We start from the raw sequence: 18,279 nt of genomic DNA, 5'->3' as shown, positions 1-18,279 counted from the left end.
GGGGACACGCATCTCAGGGCTAGTGCGGGGAGCAGCAACAGGATGCACAGGACTCTGGAGACGCACAGGAGGCGTGGTGCGTGGTGTAGGCACTGGTGGTAATGGGCTGGAGACACGCACCATAGGGCTAGTGCGTGGAGGAGGCACAGGGCTCTGGAGACGCACAGGAAGCATGGTGCGTGGTGTAGGCACTGGTGGTACTGGGTTGGGGCGGGGAGGTGGCGCCGGAAATACCGGACCGTGCAGGCGTACTGGCTCCCTTGAGCACTGAGCCTGCCCAACCTTACCTGGTTGTATGCTCCCCATCGCCCGACCAGTGCGGGGAGGTGGAATAACCCGCACCGGGCTATGTAGGCGAACCGGGGACACCATGCGTAAGGCTGGTGCCATGTAAGCCGGCCCGAGGAGACGCACTGGTGGCCAGATGCGTTGGGCCGGCTTCATGACATCCGGCTCAATCCTCAATCTAGCCCTGCCAGTGCGGGGAGGTGGAATAACCCGCACCGGGCTATGCACACGTACAGGAGACACCATGCGCTCTACTGCGTAACACGGTGTCTGCCCGTACTCTCGCTCTCCACGGTAAGTACAGGGAGTATGCGCAGGTCTCCTACCTGACTTCGCCACATGCCCTTTTAGACCCCCCCCCCCAATACATTTTTGGGTTGTACTCGCGGGCTTCCAGCCTTGCTTCCGTGCTGCCTCCTCATATCGCCTCCTCTCGGCTTTAGCTGCCTCCAGCTCTTCCCGAGGGAAGCGATATTCTCCCGGTTGTGCCCAAGGTCCCTTTCCATCCAATATCTCCTCCCATGTCCATGAATCCTTTATGCGTTGCTCCCGTTGCTGCTTTACACGCTGCTTGGTCCGATTCAGGTGGRTAATTCTGTCACGATCGTCTTGCGGTGAGAGAGAGGACCAAGGCGCAGCGTGTGAAAAATACATCTTCTCTTTCTTTTAGAAGATGAACAAACGAAACAAAACAGACGAACGTGAAGCTAAGAAAGAACTAAGTGCACACATGCAACATAGAACATAGACAATTACCCACAAAACCCAAATGCCTATGGCTGCCTTAAATATGGCTCTCAATCAGAGACAATGAACCACAGCTGTCTCTAATTGAGAACCAATCTAGGCAGCCATAGACATACAAACACCTAGACAAGACTCTGACCCATTAAACTTACAAAACCCCTAGACAATACAAAAACACATATATTCCCCATGTCACACCCTGACCTAACTAAAATAATAAAGAAAACAAAGAATACTAAGGCCAGGGCGTGACACAATGGCTGGAATGGAATAAATGGAACGATATCAAACACATAAAACATATGGAAACCACTTTTCTGTTCCATTTATTCCATTCCAGCCATTACAATGAGCCCATCATCCTATAGCTCCTCCCACCAGCCTCCTCTGACCTGTCAGTGCAATGTTCTGAGAAAGTTGCTGTTATCATTGTTTTGTTCCTAAACAGGGGAGAGGGTATACATATTGAAAGGTTCAAAGGATTAAGAATTGACCCCCATCACCACAGCATAGTCTGATTTGATAGCATTTTGATGTGGCAATTTATATGGTTTTAGAGATATTTAGGAAAATGCCAAAACCCCTATCACACATCTGTTTTAGCTACCCAAGCAGGGATATTTTGATTGGCTTTTTTTTCTCATATAAATGTGACACTAAATGCAGATGTGAGTGCTATATCACCCTTCCTTTAATGTTATAAGGGCTTTGATGTAGGGAGGTGTAATGTGAGATGATATGTGGCATGACTTGGTGGTTGTAATTTTCCTTCAGAGGGACTTCCAATACCAAGGGTCAGGCCAAGAATGTGGTATGTCTGTCCATTGACTCTTGTGTTGGAACCTGCATGTTTTTCTAACATGGCCAGAAGGAATCTTCAGAGTGCACAGGCACAAGACGCTACTCCTGGATGTCGTCTGTTGTTACTGTTGCTGTGACCTCTGGTTTATATCATTCCTCCTGCAGCTGTGTCCTGTTCGGCTGGGAAATAAAGACGGCACAGAACAGGGCGTGGATAGGGGGAAGTGTGTGAAGTATGTTCATTCATACATGAGTGTGTATGTATGTGTTTGTGTGTGTGTGCGTGCACACGTGTGTGTGTGTGTGTGCATGTATGTGTACATCAGCAGAAACCCTAACTCTTATTACCCCTCTCCCCCCCTAAAGGTCTGTGAGGATGACATATGACCATAGTGACCACTCCAGTAAGTCCTCTGATGACAGATAATAACTGGTGTGCCAAGGCCAGACAGTAAGTGAGATAGAGAATATAGAGAATACGGCAGCTAGACCATCTTTAAAAAAAACTATCCCACCGTCAACCACACCACACCTCACAGACACAAGTATGAGGTGCCATGTTTGAGAAGGCCGGAAGGATTAGAGTGTGTGAATGTGTCACAGTGACTTTGTGAGGTGACATTTAGTGCGTGTGTGATAGTGCGTCTATAGGCTACAGATGAGAGGCTTGGTAAATAGCAGTTGAGGTGAGCTAGGCAACCAGGACTGGTGAGACCTGCTCATTGTCCTGGTCCCATGCGGTGTTTATGTGGGCCTAATGCTGTGTACTCAGTGGCTCAGGGCTGTGTTTACACAGAGACATCAGCTCCTTCAGCCAGGAACACACAGGAGACAGGGAAGGAGAAACAGAGATATGAACAGGGAAAAGAAAGTCAGAGAGAGAGGGAGAGGGAGAGATGGCGTGTAAGACTGTGTAATGTGTGGGTTGTTTGTGGATCCATGTGTGCCGTGCTGGTGGCATTGGACCACGATGACAGCTCTCGGACAGACGAGTCCTCTGCTAAAGGCACTAATTACCAGTGGTGCTGCTGTCCTAATTATCAGGATCCATTGTTACATTCTCGATTTCTGAGGCTGGTAACACTAATAAACTTATGCTCTGCAGCAGAGGTAACTCTGGGTCTTCCTTTCCTGTGTCGGTCCTCATGAGAGCCAGTTTCATCATAGCGCCTGATGGTTTTTGCGACTGCACTTGAAGAAACTTTCAAAGTTTTAGAAATTTTCCGTATTGTCTGACCTTCTTGTCTTAAAGTAATGAAGGACTGTCGTTTCTCTTTGCTTATTTGAGCTGTTCTTGCCATAATTTGGACTTGGTCTTTTACCAAATAGGCCTAGCTTCTGCATACCACCCCTGCCTTGTCACAACACAACTGATTTGCCAAGGAGGTCTTAGTCGTGCAATTTCACATCTAACTAGTACGTTTGGTGCAGTTTTTCTCAAGTGGAAAAATTTACATGAAAAACGAATCGGCTCTCATTGTATGACAACAAACACTTAATTGTAGAATCCATAGTTCCCAGTCCTACTAGGAGTAGTACTTTTGACCAATCACCAACGAAGGGGCATAGACTTCTGCTACCGAACTTCGACCTGCCTAAAGAAAACATTTTTTTGTGCACGAACACCATAACAAACTTAAACGTAAAAAATGTTTTGTCTTAACATATGCGCAAACTGTTTCGACTGGGAAGGCCATTGGTTACTCCCATATATAACAGTGCAGGCTCCCCAGAGGAAGTAGGGGAGAACCATCCTCCTCAGTGAATTTCATTAGAATTGTTTTTGTTTACATTTAAAAAGTTATCCAAATTCCATAAAACTATAATAAATATAATCACGTCACCAAATAATTGATTTAAACACACTATTTTGCAAAGAAGGTCTACAGTAGCCTCAACAGCACTCTGTAGGGTAGCACCATGGTATAACCGGAGGACAGCTAGCTGCCGTCTTCCTCAGGGTACATTGACTTAAATACAAAACCTGAGGCTCATGGTTCTCACTCCCTTCCATAGACTTACACAGTAATTATGACAAATTCCAGGGGATGTCCTCCAACCTATCAGAGTTCTTGCAGCATGAACTGACATGTTGTACACCCAATCAAAGGATCAGATAATTAATCTAGTACTGAAAGCATAATCTACAGCTAGCTAGCACTGCAGTGCATGAAATGTAGTGAGTAGTTGACTCAGAGAGAGAAAAACTAGTTTGCAATTTTGAACAAATCAATTTCTTCCAAAATGAAGGAAAAGCAAGAGAGAAATTGTAACGGCAGTCTAGCTCTTCCTCCTCCTCGGACGAGGAGAGGCGAGAAGGATCGGAGGACCAATGTGCAGCGTGGTAAGTTTCCATGATTTAATATACASGAAGACAAGACACTATACAAAATAACAAACGTACTAACCRTCACAGTCCCGTGTGGCACAAACACTGACACAGGAAACAACCACCCACAAAATCCCAACACAAAACAAGCCACCTATATATGATTCTCAATCAGGGACAACGATTGACAGCTGCCTCTGATTGAGAACCATATTAGGCCGAACACAGAAACAGACAAACTAGACACACAACATAGAATGCCCACCCAGCTCACGTCCTGACCAACACTAAAACAAGCAAAACACATAAGAACTATGGTCAGGACGTGACAGAAATAGAGAGAGAGAGGGAGAGATTGTCATTTTTGTTTTACTTTCAGCTTCACTGACTTAACTAGCAAATGCAGCTACCTAGTTTAGCCTACTGAAATACCCTGCTCAAACAGAGGGATGCCATGTTAGCAAGCTGGCTATGACTATCCAACAGAACACTGGAACTCTTCCAAGTCAAGGTAAGCTTTTGGTTTTACTAATTTATTGCCACCGGGGCCTGCCGGTGTAACTGCTTACTGACTTACTGCGTTACTGCATGATTGTAGCAGGTTTACTAAAGTATTAGCTCTATTAGCTATGTTACTTTAGCTAATATGGTGACAACAATGTAGGCTGTGTGTAGCGGTTTCACTTGGAAAGTTTTTTTCCGCCTGGTGTTGTGCATTGAAGTCCACAAGCGTAGGGAAGAGGTGAAAGGAGGAGAGTGCATAGATGCGAGAAGGAATACAATGTGGCTGCTATGAAAGTGAACTGTATTTACACGTGATCAGGGGAGTATTCATTCCATACTTGAATTTGTCCAATAGAAACTTTCGTTTGCAACTCATTTTACAACCTATATCAGCTAGATGCAGGCAAGAGTGTGCAAGGCAGTATTGAATGTCACAGTCTGTCCATGTGTCACTGTCTGTCACCTCAAATGTGTCTCTCGAACTGTGTGCACCTACATTGGAAAATGTAATTCATAGGCTAGGTTGTAGCAACCTCATGATGGGTATATGGAAAATCCGACTATCATGTAGTGGCCTAAACGTATCGCTGTTACATTGAACTGGATGAATGGAATATGAATGACAGTGATCCAATATGCTGTAATAGAAACAAGGCCATGCTTATGAAAAACCGCCACGATATATAAATTGGTTACTCCCCATGACACACACATGGGAGATGTTCGGCATAAAAAACGGTATGTGAATCAGAACATTATCTGTATCAAATGTAGCAATATTTTTAAACCAATTACTGTTACAATTTAACCACCGCATTTCCCATATAAAGGCCAAAGCTCGTGCTGCTGTCTTGCCCAAATTAGCCGACTCAACACACTAGATAGTTTTGGATAAAACTTTAGACTTTCCTCTGTAGATGGATTTTAGAAAAGGTACACATTTGATATTTGAAGTTCAACTGTAGCTAATAATACGCACATATATGTGGATCTCTTTTCCACTGATTTTCTTAGGCTTGTGGCTACACATTAGATTTTTTTATTCTTACGAGTCCTCTCCTGTGGACTGGTTCTGTTGAAATGACACATGGTTGTTATAGTTTCACTGTAGCCTGGGCTACTGCACTGGGGAAACAAGTTTGAGCAGGCTGTCTTCAAGAGCCCTCAGACCTACTGTTCCCTTTCTCCACACCATTCAATTCTCAATAAACCCCTCAGCAACTTATTTTCCATTGTATTCCATTGTATGTGTGTTATAATAAAACTCTTACCAGATGTTTGGTCTCAATTTTATTTATAATTTTACCTTTATTTAACTAGGCAAGTCAGTTAAGAACAAATTCTTATTTTCAATGAAGGCCTAGGAACAGTGGGTTAACTGCCTTGTTCAAGGGCAAAACGACAGATGTGTACCTTGTCAGCTCGAGGATTCGATCTTGCAACCTTCTGGTTACTAGTCCAACGCTCTAACCACTAGGCTACCTGCTGCCCCAATACCAATTTAAACTACCATTTATAAACTAGCAATATCATTATTATTGAAAACCAATTGTAGGCCTAATGTGAATGAAATTAGCTCAGACAGGTAAAGGGATATGTTGGTGAGTGTGACCTGTTCAGGTACTTGGATCTCTGACTCTCACATATATATATATATGACACTAGTGGACATTGACTCTTACTGTGGGTATAGATTCACCAGTAGGTATAGAGTGACCGTCAGGCAGTATCTTGATACCAATGACCCATGCCAATGGATGGTGTGTTGGATAGGGCTGAGGAAGGGAATAGGGAGAGCTCTGACACACTCAGCTGTGGCGTAGACAGACAGTGTCACCCTGAGAGACGACGGAGGAATACAGACCCCCCTCTCTGTGCCTCATGTTAAGGTTGGATCGACCCTCTCAGTTTTCTGCTATCAGTTATTGCTAGTCTGTGTTGCAGACCTGGGATAAATATAGTTTTAACTATGCTATGTGGAAAGTAACTGTTTTTTCCATTGGATTGGCTGCTACTGTATCAACTAATGGCAGGGCTGTAAACGTTGACAGTTGCAATTCATTTTAGGATACCACAAAATACTGCAGAGTAATTCAAAGCCATTTGCAAACATTGCAAACGGCAAGTTGGATGCTTAGCAAAAATAACTTTGAACCTCTTTGTACATCTGAGGGTGTGTTCTTGTTTCAAACACACACTATGCCATATACAATGGATAGTTTACTCAGAATAAATAAAACTATAATTACTTTTGGAGCAACATTTTATTAGCATGTTGCTACATAATACTTCGGTAATTGCATTAATTACATAGCAATTAATAGTAACTACTGTATACAAAAGGAATAGTGACTGTTCCTTATTCCACTTATGTAATAACTCCATTATTATTAAAATATAAAGCAATGTCCAAAGTCCTATGTTACAACAATGTTGCTACTGTAATAATCAAAGTTACTGCACATGTATAATAAGAACTTGATGTCAAGCGTTACTGTATTACAGTACCTTATATCTCACTCATTATAAAAAATATATTTGTTAGTCATTTTGAAGCTGCAGAAATGGTCTACTCTAATGTTGAGGTGTCACGATCTTGGAAATGAGTGGACCAAGGCGCAGCGTGAGTATAGTTCCACATAATTTATTGAAGTGAAACTAACAAAACAAAATAACAAAACTTACAAAGACCGTGAGGATATGTAGTGCCCAAACACACTAACAAACAATATCCCACAAATGCAGGTGGGGAAAAAGCCTACCTAAATATGATCCCCAATTAGAGGCAACGATTACCAGCTGCCTCTAATTGGGAACCACCAACCTAGAAATCTATAAACTAGATAACCCCCCCAGTCACKTTCTGACCTAAACACCATAGGGAACCGATGGCTCTCTATGGTCAGGGYGTGACAGTACCCCCCCAAAGGTGCGGACTCCGGCCGCAAAACCTGAAACCAAATGGGGAGGGTAGGGGGGTGACTAGTGTCGGTGGCGGCTCCGGTGCAGGTCTTTTCCCCCTCCCAGACCACGGGTCCGGCCATGGAGCCGGGTAGAACGCCGTGCCCGGACTGGGCATCGGCGCAGAGGAGGACCCCGGCCATGGAGCTGGGTTGGACCCCGCACCCGGACTGGGCACCGGCGCGGAGGAATACTCCGGCCATGGMGCTGAGTTGGCCGCCGTGCCTAGACTGGGCATCGGCGCAGAGGAAGGATCCGGCCTTGGAGCGGGACTGGACGCCATGCCCGGACTGGGCACCGGCGCAGAGGAAAGCTCCTGCCTTGGAGCGGGACTGGACGCCATGCCCGGACTGGGCACCGGCGCAGAGGAAAGCTCCTGCCATGGAGCGGGACTGGACGCCGTGCCTGGACTGGGCACCGGCGCAGAGGAAAGCTCCTGCCATGGAGCGGGACTGGACGCCGTGCCTGGACTGGACATCGGCGCAGAGGAAGGCAAACCGTCGCTGGAGGCTCTGGACCGCCGACCGTCACTGGTGGTTCCGGACCGTTGATCGTCTCAGGAGGTTCCGGACTGCGGACCGTCGTTGGAGGTTCCGGACTGTGGACCGTCGCCGGAGGTTCCGGAATATGGAACGTCGCCAGAAGCTCTGGACTGGGAACTGTCGCCGGAAGCTCTGGACTGGGAACTGTCGCCGGAAGCTCTGGACTGGGAACTGTCGCCGGAAGCTCTGGACTGTGGAGGCGCACTGGAGGCCTGATACGTGGGGCTGGTACAGGTGGGACCGAGCTGGTGACACGCACCTCAGGGCGAGTGCGGGGAGGAGGCACAGGACGTACTGGTCTGTGGAGGCGCACTGGAGGCCTGATGCGTGGGACCGGTTGAGTACGGAGAGCTGACTCAGGTGGCTTTAAATCCATAACACGCTCCTTAGGGCAAATGTCGTGCATCCTCCACCAATTCAATAACTCTCTCATTTCCCTCTCCTCCACATTCTCCCTCAACTCACTGACAGTCTCTGGTTCACTCCTTGGCTCCGCCGACTGCTCCATGTGCCCCCCAATTTTTTTTTATTGGGGTTTCTGTGGCCTTCCTCCCCGACTTCATCGCTGTCCCTCCTTCGCTGCTTCCGCCTGCTTCTATGGCAGGCTCTTGTCTCCTGCTATTACTTCGTCCCAAGTCCAGGATATTCTCTCCCTGATCTCCTCCAAAGACCAGGATGCCATCTCCTCCCGGGCACGCTGCTTGGTCCTTTGTTGGTGGGATCTTCTGTCACGATCGTTATAATGAGTGGACCAAGATGCAGCGTGGTATGGTTCCATCCTCTTTATTATGAAGTGAAACTCAAAGAAAACAATAAATGCAAAAACTAAACATGACGCTGCTATAGTGCTCACAGGCAACTATACATAGTCAAGATCCCACAAAGCACAATGGGGAAATGGCTGCCTAAATATGATCCCCAATCAGCTCTCTATGGTCAGGGCGTGACATACAAATATTATTTGGTTTTCTGAGAGGTATTCAAAATACTTTCAAATAGTATTTGTTTTAGACCTGTACTTGAATATCAAAGAAAATGGTTGCTATTTAGTTGATTCCCTATAAAAACTATAATTCAACGACAAGTGTTTTTTTTCAAATAAACGACAAAATACCACTATTTTCTGCCCAGGTCTGCTGGGTTGTTTATGATTGAGCTGTATTTAACACTTAAAGAGTGACAATGATGACCTTTGCTGTGACCTTTGTCATCAACCTAGCCTATTTATTTACCACTATTCTAGTGAGGCAGTGCGCTGTAGACACCTAGTCTGATTTCAGTCTGAAGACTTAAGTTCCCTAACTGGAATTTGAACCAGCAAACTTGTGATCTACTCTGCTGTGGACAGTATTAGTCAACTAATCATACCTTTCTCATTTTTACCACAAGAAGTTAAGCTAGCTTGGAATGTCTGCTAAGTCACTGCCTCAATAGTGGTGTTCGCTTCACTCGCCAGAATGGAATGGCATCCCTCACATACGCTCAGAAGAAAGGTGCTATCTAGAACATGAAAGGGTCTTTGGCTGTCCCTGTTACACCCCTGAAAAAGGGGAGAAAGAATCACGATAGTTATACGGAATGTTTACTCATTAAAACTTTTAGTGCAATGCATTTTACATAAGTAACACATTTTACAGAATAACAGATCTACAGGAAATAGATAGTTTTGTAGGGTACAAGGCTTATTCAAGTCACAACATTATACACTGTACATCACTGAAACAAATACTATTTTCAATATATAATATAATAATATAAGCTTTAACTCAGTAAACCATAACTCAATTTATCAACAGGCAATAAAGTGTTTGAAAAACCATTACACAAATAACACTGCAAAATATCTTATTAACAACGCACATGTTCATTCACAATCGACATAAAATGGCAGCTACGTAGCAGTACCTAGCAGTACGAAGCTAGCTGCAACCGAGCAGGGCTCATATTACTCTCTGCAAACTTAACTAACTTCCTCAATATGTTACTAAGACAAACCTTAAACACTCTTGACATGTTAGTGACATTTAAATTACTCTTTATTTATCATCAATAACGTACCTGAAAAAGGGAGAAAGAATCACGATAGTRATACGGAATGTTTACTCATTAAAACTTTTAGTGCAATGAGAAAAAGACCGCGATTTCTTCGTGAACTTGAGTGGAGACCAGAGCAATCGATCTCAGGCTCATAGATTAAGAGCATTTAGTAGATCACAGATTAACACTTTTACCCACGACAAAATAAAGTAATCAACATAACGTTTACACATTCCTCTCACAATTCGTACCCTTTGTACGCTTGACGGATTTTAACACAATAATATGAATGTTATCAATCTCTAYCAACTAATACTGAATGCATRATCTTCTTAACCTTAGATGTTTTAAGATCCTCACATACTATGAACTTACTAATACTTTTTAATGTATAACAGGCTATGAGTATTTCCTTTAACCTGTCACATCCCCATAGGAGAACCCTTTGAATAACTTTCCACAGAGGRTTCTACATGGAACTCAAAAGGGTTCTACCTGTAACCAAAAAGAGTTCTACCTGGAACCACAAGGTGATCTCCTATGTGGACAGCTGAAGAACCCGTTTGGGACTCTTTTTTCTAAGAGTTTAGGCTAGTCTATGTGAGGTATCGGCTAGTCTATGTGAGGTATCGGCTAGTCTATGTGAGGTATCGGCTAGTCTATGTGAGGTATCGGCTAGTCTATGGGAGGTATCGGCTAGTCTATGTGAGGTATCGGCTAGTCTATGTGAGGTATCGGCTAGTCTATGGGAGGTATCGGCTAGTCTATGGAAGGTATCGTCTATGGGAGGTATCGGCTAGTCTATGGGAGGTATCGGCTAATCGATGTGAGGTATCGGCTAGTCGATGTGAGGTATAGGTTAGTCTATGTGAGGTGTAGGCTAGTCTATGTGAGGTATAGGCTAGTATATAGCTAGAGCTTGCTGGTCAGGAACACCTCCTGGCCCTATCCATAATAATGTTATGGAGGTATGGACCTAAAATAAAAAGTAGAGGAGTGGATCAGAAAACCAGTCAGTATCTGGAGTGATCACCATTTGCCTCATGCAGCATGACACATCTCCTTCACATAGAGTTGATCAGGCTGTTGATTGTGGCCTGTGGAATGTTGTCCCATTCCTCTTCAATGGCTGTGGGAAGTTGCTGGATATTGGCTGGAACTGGAACACCCTGTCGATCCAGAGCATTCCAAACATGCTCAATGGGTGACATGTCTGGTGAGTATGCAGGCCATGGAAGAACATTTTCAGCTTCCAGGAATTGTGTACAGACCCTGCGACATGGGGCCGTGCATTATCATGCTGAAAAGTGAGGTGATTGCAGCAGGTGAATGGCACGACAATGGGCCTCAGAATCTCGTCACGGTATCTCTGTGCATTCAAATTGCCATCATTAAAATGCAATTGTGTTTGTTGTCCTTAGCTTATGCCTGCCCATACCATAACCCCACYGCCMMCATGGGGCACTCTGTTCACAACGTTGACATCAGCAAACAGCTGGCCCACATGACGCCATACATGCTGTCTGCCATCTGCCCAGTACAGTTGAAACGATGAAGAGCACACTTCTCCAGCATGCCAGTGGCCATTGAAGGTGAGCATTTTCCCAGTGAAGTCGGTTATGATGCCAAACTTCAGTCAGGTAAAGACCCTTTTTCGGTTGTGCACACCCACAGTTTCATCTGCTGTCCGGGTGGCTCATCTCAGACCATCCCGCAGGTTAAGAAGCCGGATGTGGAGGTCCTGGGCTGGCGTGGTTACATGTGGTCTGAGGTTGTGAGGCCGGATAAACATGCTGCTAAATTCCCTAAAACGACGTTGGAGGCGGCTTAGGGTAGAGAAATGTACATTCAATCCTCTGGCAACAACTCTCGTGGACATTCCTGCAGGCAGCATGCCAATTGCACGCTCCCTCAAAACTTGAGACATCTGTGACATTGTGTTGTGTGACAAAATTGCACATTTTAGAGTGGCATTTTATTGTTCCCGGCACAAGGTGCACCTGTGTTATCATGCTGCTTAATCAGCTTCTTGATATGCTACACCTGTCAGGTGGATGGATTATCTTTGTAAAGGAGAAATGCTCACTAATAGGGATGTAAACAAATTTGTGCTCACAGTTTGAGAGAAATAAGCTTTTTGTGCATATGGAACATTTCTGTGATCTTTTATTTCAGCTCATGAAACATGGGACCAACATGTTCCRTTTATATTTTTGCTTTGTCACGCCCTGACCTTAGTTCCTTTTTTATGTCTCTATTTTGGTTTGGTCAGGGCGTGAGTTGGGGTGGGCATTCTATGTTTTGTTCTATGTTGTCCTTTTCTATGTGTTTGGCCGGGTGTGGTTCTCAATCAGAGGCAGCTGTCTATCGTTGTCTCTGATTGAGAACAATACTTAGGTAGCCTGTTCCCACCTGTGTTTGTGGGTAGTTGTTTTCTGTTTTGTGTCTGCACCAGACAGAACTGTTTCGTTTTCTTTCTTCCTCTGTGTTATTTTGTTTAGTGTTCAGTTTGGATTAAATTATAATATGAACACTTACCTCACTGCGTTTTGGTCACCTTCTTCCCAGGACGATCATTACAGAACTACCCACCACCAAAAGACCAAGCAGCGTGGTGGAATGGACTCCTGGACATRGGAGGAAATCTTGGACGGCAAGGGACCCTGGGAACAACCGGGAGAGTATCGCCGTCCTAAAGAGGAGCTGGAGGCAGCTAAAGCGGAGTGGAGATGCYACGAGGAGTTGGCTCGAGGAAACGTGCACGAGAGGCAGCCCCAGAATTTTCTTGGGGGGGAGCACACGGGGAGATTGGCGGAGTCAGGTAGGAGACCTGAGCCAACTCCCCGTGCTTACCGTGGCGAGAGAGTGACCGGGCAGGCACCGTGTTATGCGGTGAAGCGCACGGTGTCCCCAGTGCGCACTCATAGCCTGGTGCGCTACATCGCAGCTCCTCGCATCGGCCGGGCTAGAGTGGGCATCGAGCCAGGAGGGATGATGCCGGCTCAGCGCATCTGAGCGTATCCTCAGCGTATCCTCGGCCCGGGTTATACTGCACCAGCCCTACGCACGGTGTCCCCGGTTCGCCAGCACGGCCCAGTGCGGCCTGTTCCAACTCCCCGCACTTGCCGGGCTACAGCGGGTATCCAGCCAGGACGAGTTGTGCTAGCTCTGCGCTCGAGACCGTCAGTGCGCCTCCACGGCCCAGTGTGTCTGGTGCCTCGGCCAAGGAAGAGGCCTCCTGCATGTTTCCGCAGCCTGGTGAGTCCTGTGCCTGTGCTAAGCCCTAACCCTCCTGTATGTCTCCCCAGCCTGGTGAGTCCTGTGCCTGCTGCCAGAGCCAGGCCTCCTGTGTGTCTCTCCACTCCAGTGATGATCCATGGCACGAAGCCTCCAGTGATGATCCATGGCACGAAGCCTCCAGTGATGATCCATGGCACGAAGCCTCCANTCCGGTGCCTCGGCCAAGGACAAGGCCTCCTGCATGTCTCCCCAGCCTGGTGAGTTCTGTGTCTGTGCTAAGCACTAACCCTCCTGCATGTCTCCCCAGCCTGGTGAGTCCTGTGCCTTCTCCCAGAGCCAGGCCTCCTGTGTGTCTCTCCACTCCAGTGGTGATCCATGGCAAGAAGCCTCCAGTGATAATCCATGGCACGAAGCCTCCAGGGATGATCCATGGCAAGAAGCCTCCAGTGATGATCCATGGCACGAAGCCTCCAGTGATGATCCATGGCACGAAGCCTCCAGTGGTGATCCATGGCACGAAGCCTCCAGTGGTGATCCATGGCAAGAAGCCTCCAGTGATGATCCATGGCATGAAGCCTCCAGTGATGATGATTAAATTATAATATGAGCACTTACCACGCTGCGTTTTGGTCACCTTCTTCCCAGGACGATCGTTACATGCTCAGTATAGCTCAAACGGATATCTTTCCCCTGGCTCTTATGAAAGGCTGGGCCAGCCAGGCCACTAACTACTATTACTATAAATGGAAAGAGGGAACCATAGTACTGTGACCCTGAGTGAGAGGAGTTATGCTGATGTTTGCTCCTCACCGTAATGAGACTGTGTCCCAAATGGCACCCTATTCCCTTTATAGTTCTCTCATTTTGACCAGGGCTGACCAGAGGCCTATGGCCCCTGATCAAAAGTAGTGCACTACATAGGGAATAAGGTGTCATTTGGGGCCTTACCCAAGACTCCACAGGGTCCCGGGTCACCCACCTGATCCGCTGACACACCGGCCCGGAGAGGGAGACTAATGTCCAAGCACACAAACACGCTGATACACACACTACACACACATAGACACACAGACACATACTGCACACACTCACTCTACACCCACACCCATCCAATGTGCGCATGTTTACCTACAGCTGTTTATATCATTATTTGTGTGTAGTTAATGTATCAATTCCTGAGTGTGATGTGTTCGTCGATGTGTGTTAACACATCTCGGGGGTGATGACAGAATGTGAGATGTCTCACTTGAGTCTCGCTTCCATTTTATGCAAGAGAGGGTTAAGGGAATCTAGCAACCAGAGCCTCAGGAGCTCCAAGCATGGCCATTAGAAAGCACGAGAACGAGGGAAAGAGGGAGGAGAAGGGGAGAGAGTCATGTGTCCAGCCAGTTACATCAGATCTGAGCTTTTCAGTGACCCAGCCCACAGCTTGTTGATCCCTCTTCATCTCTATTCGATACTGTGTCAGGAGACCTTACTTAGAGACTTGGCTGTCACTCCTATCTTTACCTTCATCCTGTAAACAGACATAGACACACAAAGACACACACAAACACACACATTCCTAGTGGTGCCACCACAACTGTACATAGGCTGTAGGTGGAGGGTGATAGAGGGAGTGGGAACTGATCGGGAACTAGATGAGCAGCATATGGGAAAGAAGAGAGGATTAGAGAAATCTCACTACCATGACTCATTGATGCTGTCCAGACTATTATTAGTAGAGAGAAGAGGGGGACAACTTGCAGACTTGTTTACATGCTGCTGTGTGTTTTGTTGCTCACCTTACTTTGCTACCTGACAACTTTACGGTTTTTACTTTTTAATTACCGTTTATATTTTTAGTTTTTCCCTCACTCAACTTTTTTTCATTCACTTTTTCACTCCGGACATGGTTCGTCAGGACCTCCAACAGCCGAAGCTAAGTAGTAACATTAACATGATGCCTTCTAATTGCAGTCGCTGTACTCATAATATACAGGAGAATGATCGCCTTACGGCGAGGATAGCTGTGCTGCAAGCCCAGCTTCAGACGCAATCGTTAGGCAAGGGTAATTTCAGTGTAGGAAAGGATGAAACAGCATCTGTGCCACCAGTAAGTACAGATAGTAGTATAAATCCCCTCGCACGGTCCCCGCAGCCGGACAACTGTCTCATGGCTTCTGGAGGGAAATGCTGTAGGAATGCTCAACCGGTGTCGCTCATTCAGCCGACAGAAACATTCAACCGGTTCTCCCCATTAAGCAGCGAGTCGGAGTCAGAGGCCAAGCTTTCTCTGGTCTCTACTCCTCCCGTTATGGGTTCTGAGACGCCGAAGCCTCCCACCATTAGCTCTGACAAATTAAAAACCATAGTCATTGGCGACTCCATTACCCGCAGTATTAGACTTAAAACGAATCATCCAGCAATCATACACTGTTTACCAGGGGGCAGGGCTMCCGACGTTAAGGCTAATYTGAAGATGGTGCTAAAGCTAAAACTGGTGAGTGTAGAGAGTATAGGGATATTGTTATCCACGTCGGCACCAACGATGTTAGGATGAAACAGTCAGAGGTCACCAAGCGCAACATAGCTTCAGCGTGTAAATCAGCTAGAAAGATATGTCGGCATCGAGTAATTGCCTCTGGCCCCCTCCCAGTTAGGGGGAGTGATGAGCTCTACAGCAGTCTCACAACTCAATCGCTGGTTGAAAACAGTTTTCTGCCCCTCGCAAAAGATAGAATTTGTAGATAATTGGCCCTCTTTCTGGGACTCACCCACAAACAGGACCAAGCCTGGCCTGTTGAGGAGTGACGGACTCTATCCTAGCTGGAGGGGTGCTCTCATCTTATCTACGAACATAGACAGGGCTCTAACTCCCCTAGCTCCACAATGAAATAGGGTGCAGGCCAGGCACCAGCTTAGTGGAGTCTGCCACTAGCACAGTCAGTGTAGTCAGCTCAGCTATCCCTATTGAGACCGTGTCTGTGCCTCGACCTAGGTTGGGCAAAACTAAACATGGCGGTGTTCGCCCTAGCAATCTCACTAGAATAAAGACCTCCTCCATTCCTGCCATTATTGAAAGAGATCATAATACCTCACATCTCGAAATAGGGCTACTTAATGTTAGATCCCTCACTTCCAAGGCAGTTATAGTCAATGAGGCCTCACCTCCTGGTTACACTAGTGACCATATCCCCCGCGCATCCCGCAAAGGCGGAGGTGTTGCTAACATTTACAATAGCAAATTTAAATTTACAAAACAAAAAACTGACGTTTTCGTCTTTTGAGCTTCTGGTCATGAAATCTATACAGCCTACTCAATCACTTTTTATACAGGCCTCCTGGGCCATATACAGCGTTCCTCACTGAGTTCCCTGAATTCCTATCAGACCTTGTAGTCATAGCAGATAATATTCAAATTTTTGGTGACTTTAATATTCACATGGAAGAGTCCACAGACCCACTCCAAAAGGCTTTCGGAGCCTTCATCGACTCAGTGGGTTTTGTCCAACATGTCTCCGGTCCTACTCACTGCCACAGTCATACTCTGGACCTAGTTTTGTCAAATGGAATAAATGTTGTGGATCTTAATGTTTTTCCTCATAATCCTGGACTATCGGACCACCATTYTATTACGTTTGCAATCGCAACAAATAATCTGCTCAGAGCCCAACCAGGGATCATCAAAAGTCGTGCTATAAATTCTCAGACAACCCAAAGATTCCTTGATGCCCTTCCAGACTCCCTCTGCCTACCCCAGGATGTCAGTGGACAAAAATCAGTTAACCATCTAACTGAGGAACTCAATTTAACCTTGCATAATACCCTAGATGCAGTTGCACCCCTAAAAACTAAAAACATTTGTCATGAGAAACTAGCTCCCTGGTATACAGAAAATACCCGAGCTCTGAAGCAAGCTTCCAGAAAATTGGAACGGAAATGGCGCCACACCAAACTGGAAGTCTTTCGACTAGCTTGGAAAGACAGTACCGTGCAGTATCGAAGAGCCCTCACTGCTCAATCATCCTATTTTTCCAACTTAATTGAGGAAAATAAGAACAATCCGAAGAAAAAAAATTGATACTGTCGCAAAGCTAACTAAAAAGCAGCATTCCCCAAGAGAGGATGGCTTTCACTTCAGCAGTAATGAATTCATTAACTTATTTGAGGAAAAGATCATGATCTTTAGAAAGCAAATTACGGACTCCTCTTTAAATCTGCGTATTCCTCCAAAGCTCAGTTGTCCTGAGTCCTCACAACTCTGCCAGGACCTAGGATCAAGGGAGACACTCTTTGTGCTTTAGTACTACAGTGGGGCAAAAAAGTATTTAGTCAGCCACCAACTGTGCAAGTTCTCCCACTTAAAAAGATGAGAGAGGCCTGTAATTTTCATCATAGGTACACTTCAACTATGACAGACAAAATGAGATTTTTTTTCTCCAGAAAATCACATTGTAGGAGGATTTTTAATGAATTTATTTGCAAATTATGGTGGAAAATAAGTATTTGGTCACCTACAAACAAGCAGATTCTGGCTCTCACAGACCTGCAACTTCTTCTTTAAGAGGCTCCTCTGTCCTCCACTCGTTACCTGTATTAATGGCACCTTTTGAACTTGTTATCAGTATAAAAGACACCTGTCCACAACCTCAAACAGTCACACTCCAAACTTCACTATGGCCAAGACCAAAGAGCTGTCAAGACACCAGAAACAAAATTGTAGACCTGCACCAGGCTGGGAAGACTGAATCTGCAATAGGTAAGCAGCTTGGTTTGAAGAAATCACTGTGGAGCTATTGTTAGGAAATGGAAGACATACAAGACCACTGATAATCTCCCTCGATCTAG

The 18,279-nt window shown here is 45.9% G+C and overlaps 1 long non-coding RNA gene across 1 annotated transcript in view; it reads left to right on the top strand.

Annotated features, from left to right (window-relative positions):
- LOC139028380 (uncharacterized) overlaps positions 1-17,860 on the top strand; it is a 112,001-nt gene extending 94,141 nt beyond the window's left edge. Inside the window, exon 2 of the long non-coding RNA XR_011480585.1 lies at positions 17,736-17,860. This is a non-coding gene — a long non-coding RNA (uncharacterized lncRNA). The remainder of the gene's footprint in view (positions 1-17,735) is intronic.
- The last annotated feature ends 419 nt before the right edge of the window (positions 17,861-18,279 follow it).

This window comes from Salvelinus sp. IW2-2015, linkage group LG11, assembly GCF_002910315.2.
Source record: "Salvelinus sp. IW2-2015 linkage group LG11, ASM291031v2, whole genome shotgun sequence".
NCBI classification, from domain to species: domain Eukaryota; kingdom Metazoa; phylum Chordata; class Actinopteri; order Salmoniformes; family Salmonidae; genus Salvelinus; species Salvelinus sp. IW2-2015.
This window is presented reverse-complemented; position numbering and strand designations above follow the sequence as displayed.